The sequence below is a fragment of the Lathyrus oleraceus genome, chromosome 2 (genome assembly GCF_024323335.1).
Source record: "Lathyrus oleraceus cultivar Zhongwan6 chromosome 2, CAAS_Psat_ZW6_1.0, whole genome shotgun sequence".
NCBI classification, from domain to species: Eukaryota; Viridiplantae; Streptophyta; class Magnoliopsida; order Fabales; family Fabaceae; genus Lathyrus; species Lathyrus oleraceus.
The window spans coordinates 55,797,219-55,803,658 of record NC_066580.1 but is presented as its reverse complement, the minus strand read 5'-3'; positions in this window follow the sequence as shown (position 1 = coordinate 55,803,658).

Below are 6,440 nucleotides of genomic sequence, written 5' to 3'. Positions count from 1 at the left end.
ATAAGTCCATAGATTGGCATCTGGTATCCATCTTGTTATTGTGCTTATTGCTTTGTTGCCTATTCCAAAGGAATCACTTGAATCATTTACATATGATTTCAAGAGGTGAACACCTAAGAAGTTTTACTTTCTCACCCTCCCACCTTTTGTTTCTTTAATCCTCAATTTGCATGTTTTTGTTTCTTTAATTCTCTTCGATCCGTGCTTGTTTTGATGTTTTTGTGTAAAATGATTATGGATCTTGCATCTACATGGCATGATGATTCGAATGCTATGCTTGATTGTGATTTCTGGACATTTTTTATTTTCTGGAAATTTCAGATGAAGATCATCATGATCTTCATCTTCAACCTTTGAATGTTTCTCATTTTCCAGAAATTGCTATGACTTTGCTTTGGTTTTGCTACGAAAATCTGGAAATTAGCTACGAAATGCATAAGCCACAGTTTCATGATGTTAGCAACGCTTTCCTGTGTTTTCCACGCTGGCCTTAGGGTTTGAATATGACTGGTCCACGTCTTCGCTTGCCTGGCACTTCCATTGGATCACGCTGCTTTGACCGTGCCACATAGCGCTTGACTGATGATTCAGCAAGCCAGCGCATAAATGAAATGGTGCGTTTCATCTTATGGCGCGCTTCACATTTAAATGCCACACGAGTTCGATTCCCAGCGTTGCCAATTCTTCAAATATGCTTCACACTTTTCTCTTTTCCCTCCTTATTTCATAATATGTTCTTCACATGTTTTTTAATTTTTTCTCAACTTGTAAAATGCATATTAATTTGAAAATTGATCCAAAAAATACCAGGTTTTTGGCATAATGATCCTTGAGATGTCTATTATTTTTTGATCATAATTTTCAAAATTGTGCTTGGCTGGATTTTATTTTGTCCTAGGGTGATTGAACATGTGTCCATTTATGATATTGCCTTGTTCCTTTCATCATAAATGCTTATCTTTGATCCAATGAATGTGAAATTTTGCATGATGAATCTAGACACATTGCTTGACATTTTGGTTTTGGTTTGGTATTTTTCCTATGATCCATTGCTGGTTTATGCTTGTGCTAACTTGGTGTGACAATTTGTGTCACACCTTTTGATGTTCAACTTGTAGGATGTGTTTCCCATGCCAAATGATGTCCTATGCTTCTGATTTTGTATGTGATGCATGTTATGAATGTCTTGATTGCTCATGAATTTTGTTGGAATTATTTGATTCATTTCTGTTTTAATTGAGATTTTTCATTCATGTTGGTCACATATGAGCTTTGAAATTGCTTTGAACTTCATTTGATCATGAAATGAATTTGGTGAATGATTTTGATGTGAGCCTTTTTAGGACTTGTTAATAAGTGTTTGAAGTTAATTCATGTCAAGTTTGAGCTTCTGTTTTGGATTTTTTCTTCATCTTTGACCCTAGGCTTTGACCTAGTGGTTTGTGGCTTACATTTGACCTTTGATTTCAGGTTGAGCATCCAAGTTCCATTGTTGATGATGCTTCATCATTTGAACATTGATGTTTGCTTTTGATTACTAATATTTGTGTGCTTTGTAGGTTGATGCTAACTCATTTGAGTTTTGCTTGTGGCTTACACCTTTTGTATATTGGGATTGTCTGTTGCTTATTGACTATTGTCTGTTTGTCTGAGTATTGTACTGATTTGTTTAGTTGTTTCCACAGGTACTTAAGTTGCTTTAAGTTCATTTTGAACTTTGCTTTGCTTGGTTGCTTAACCACTTAGGTATAATCCCTCTTCTTCATGTAGTCTGGAAGACCTACTGTTATTGGTAGGCACCTGTCTGAAGTCCTCCTTAAGAGGCAATGCTTGTGATTGTTTAAATTTGTGCCAATCATTTGTGGAGAAGAGTTCCTACTTTCTGAACTCCCACACCTTCTATTGTTTAAAAGCTCTCCTTGACCAGGGATAAGAGCTATGAGGCACACCCCTCATCTCCATTTCATCTGCTTCACCCTAACTCTCAATGTTAGGGTTAAGAGCTCAATATACCCCATTCCAGTTGGCTATAAAGCCTAACCTTGCTTGAGCCTAATTGATTGTATATAGTGTGTGCTAATTGACTTGTTGGTTGGCTTACTTGATTCATTTGTGCATATTTGCTTATGTGTGCCTCTGTGCATTTATCATCATTAATTGTATATCATTGCATAATCATTGTTCATATCTTTGTGACATCTTTGTTTGTCCATTGAGGAGTCAATTGTAAGTCCATTTATTGGCAGTTGTTTCCTATGATCTGGAAGGAGTTGGGACTAAGACCATTGATTGGCATCCCATTTCCTTGGAGTCGAGTGTAAGACCATTTATTGGCAACTTGTTTCCTCTTGCTTATTACAATTGTTTTGCTTGTTGTATGTGAGGAGTCAATTGTAAGTCCATTTATTGGCAATTGTTTCCCATGATCATTCCTTGGAGACTGGTATAAGTCCATTGATTGGCATCTGGTATCCCTGTTTCTTTGCTTTGTGAGACTAGTGTAAGTCCATTGATTGGCATATGGTATCCCTATTTCTCTTTGTTTTAGGAGATTGGTATAAGTCCATAGATTGGCATCTGGTATCCATCTTGTTATTGTGCTTATTGCTTTGTTGCCTATTCCAAAGGAATCACTTGAATCATTTACATATGATTTCAAGAGGTGAACACCTAAGAAGTTTTACTTTCTCACCCTCCCACCTTTTGTTTCTTTAATCCTCAATTTGCATGTTTTTGTTTCTTTAATTCTCTTCGATCCGTGCTTGTTTTGATGTTTTTGTGTAAAATGATTATGGATCTTGCATCTACATGGCATGATGATTCGAATGCTATGCTTGATTGTGATTTCTGGACATTTTTTATTTTCTGGAAATTTCAGATGAAGATCATCATGATCTTCATCTTCAACCTTTGAATGTTCTCATTTTCCAGAAATTGCTATGACTTTGCTTTGGTTTTGCTACGAAAATCTGGAAATTAGCTACGAAATGCATAAGCCACAGTTTCATGATGTTAGCAACGCTTTCCTGTGTTTTCCACGCCGGCCTTAGGGTTTGAATATGACTGGTCCACGTCTTCGCTTGCCTGGCACTTCCATTGGATCACGCTGCTTTGACCGTGCCACATAGCGCTTGACTGATGATTCAGCAAGCCAGCGCATAAATGAAATGGTGCGTTTCATCTTATGGCGCGCTTCACATTTAAATGCCACACGAGTTCGATTCCCAGCGTTGCCAATTCTTCAAATATGCTTCACACTTTTCTCTTTTCCCTCCTTATTTCATAATATGTTCTTCACATGTTTTTTAATTTTTTCTCAACTTGTAAAATGCATATTAATTTGAAAATTGATCCAAAAAATACCAGGTTTTTGGCATAATGATCCTTGAGATGTCTATTATTTTTTGATCATAATTTTCAAAATTGTGCTTGGCTGGATTTTATTTTGTCCTAGGGTGATTGAACATGTGTCCATTTATGATATTGCCTTGTTCCTTTCATCATAAATGCTTATCTTTGATCCAATGAATGTGAAATTTTGCATGATGAATCTAGACACATTGCTTGACATTTTGGTTTTGGTTTGGTATTTTTCCTATGATCCATTGCTGGTTTATGCTTGTGCTAACTTGGTGTGACAATTTGTGTCACACCTTTTGATGTTCAACTTGTAGGATGTGTTTCCCATGCCAAATGATGTCCTATGCTTCTGATTTTGTATGTGATGCATGTTATGAATGTCTTGATTGCTCATGAATTTTGTTGGAATTATTTGATTCATTTCTGTTTTAATTGAGATTTTTCATTCATGTTGGTCACATATGAGCTTTGAAATTGCTTTGAACTTCATTTGATCATGAAATGAATTTGGTGAATGATTTTGATGTGAGCCTTTTTAGGACTTGTTAATAAGTGTTTGAAGTTAATTCATGTCAAGTTTGAGCTTCTGTTTTGGATTTTTTCTTCATCTTTGACCCTAGGCTTTGACCTAGTGGTTTGTGGCTTACATTTGACCTTTGATTTCAGGTTGAGCATCCAAGTTCCATTGTTGATGATGCTTCATCATTTGAACATTGATGTTTGCTTTTGATTACTAATATTTGTGTGCTTTGTAGGTTGATGCTAACTCATTTGAGTTTTGCTTGTGGCTTACACCTTTTGTATATTGGGATTGTCTGTTGCTTATTGACTATTGTCTGTTTGTCTGAGTATTGTACTGATTTGTTTAGTTGTTTCCACAGGTACTTAAGTTGCTTTAAGTTCATTTTGAACTTTGCTTTGCTTGGTTTCTTAACCACTTAGGTATAATCCCTCTTCTTCATGTAGTCTGGAAGACCTACTGTTATTGGTAGGCACCTGTCTGAAGTCCTCCTTAAGAGGCAATGCTTGTGATTGTTTAAATTTGTGCCAATCATTTGTGGAGAAGAGTTCCTACTTTCTGAACTCCCACACCTTCTATTGTTTAAAAGCTCTCCTTGACCAGGGATAAGAGCTATGAGGCACACCCCTCATCTCCATTTCATCTGCTTCACCCTAACTCTCAATGTTAGGGTTAAGAGCTCAATATACCCCATTCCAGTTGGCTATAAAGCCTAACCTTGCTTGAGCCTAATTGATTGTATATAGTGTGTGCTAATTGACTTGTTGGTTGGCTTACTTGATTCATTTGTGCATATTTGCTTATGTGTGCCTCTGTGCATTTATCATCATTAATTGTATATCATTGCATAATCATTGTTCATATCTTTGTGACATCTTTGTTTGTCCATTGAGGAGTCAATTGTAAGTCCATTTATTGGCAGTTGTTTCCTATGATCTGGAAGGAGTTGGGACTAAGACCATTGATTGGCATCCCATTTCCTTGGAGTCGAGTGTAAGACCATTTATTGGCAACTTGTTTCCTCTTGCTTATTACAATTGTTTTGCTTGTTGTATGTGAGGAGTCAATTGTAAGTCCATTTATTGGCAATTGTTTCCCATGATCATTCCTTGGAGACTGGTATAAGTCCATTGATTGGCATCTGGTATCCCTGTTTCTTTGCTTTGTGAGACTAGTGTAAGTCCATTGATTGGCATATGGTATCCCTATTTCTCTTTGTTTTAGGAGATTGGTATAAGTCCATAGATTGGCATCTGGTATCCATCTTGTTATTGTGCTTATTGCTTTGTTGCCTATTCCAAAGGAATCACTTGAATCATTTACATATGATTTCAAGAGGTGAACACCTAAGAAGTTTTACTTTCTCACCCTCCCACCTTTTGTTTCTTTAATCCTCAATTTACATGTTTTTGTTTCTTTAATTCTCTTCGATCCGTGCTTGTTTTGATGTTTTTGTGTAAAATGATTATGGATCTTGCATCTACATGGCATGATGATTCGAATGCTATGCTTGATTGTGATTTCTGGACATTTTTTATTTTCTGGAAATTTCAGATGAAGATCATCATGATCTTCATCTTCAACCTTTGAATGTTCCTCATTTTCCAGAAATTGCTATGACTTTGCTTTGGTTTTGCTACGAAAATCTGGAAATTAGCTACGAAATGCATAAGCCACAGTTTCATGATGTTAGCAACGCTTTCCTGTGTTTTCCACGCCGGCCTTAGGGTTTGAATATGACTGGTCCACGTCTTCGCTTGCCTGGCACTTCCATTGGATCACGCTGCTTTGACCGTGCCACATAGCGCTTGACTGATGATTCAGCAAGCCAGCGCATAAATGAAATGGTGCGTTTCATCTTATGGCGCGCTTCACATTTAAATGCCACACGAGTTCGATTCCCAGCGTTGCCAATTCTTCAAATATGCTTCACACTTTTCTCTTTTCCCTCCTTATTTCATAATATGTTCTTCACATGTTTTTTAATTTTTTCTCAACTTGTAAAATGCATATTAATTTGAAAATTGATCCAAAAAATACCAGGTTTTTGGCATAATGATCCTTGAGATGTCTATTATTTTTTGATCATAATTTTCAAAATTGTGCTTGGCTGGATTTTATTTTGTCCTAGGGTGATTGAACATGTGTCCATTTATGATATTGCCTTGTTCCTTTCATCATAAATGCTTATCTTTGATCCAATGAATGTGAAATTTTGCATGATGAATCTAGACACATTGCTTGACATTTTGGTTTTGGTTTGGTATTTTTCCTATGATCCATTGCTGGTTTATGCTTGTGCTAACTTGGTGTGACAATTTGTGTCACACCTTTTGATGTTCAACTTGTAGGATGTGTTTCCCATGCCAAATGATGTCCTATGCTTCTGATTTTGTATGTGATGCATGTTATGAATGTCTTGATTGCTCATGAATTTTGTTGGAATTATTTGATTCATTTCTGTTTTAATTGAGATTTTTCATTCATGTTGGTCACATATGAGCTTTGAAATTGCTTTGAACTTCATTTGATCATGAAATGAATTTGGTGAATGATTTTG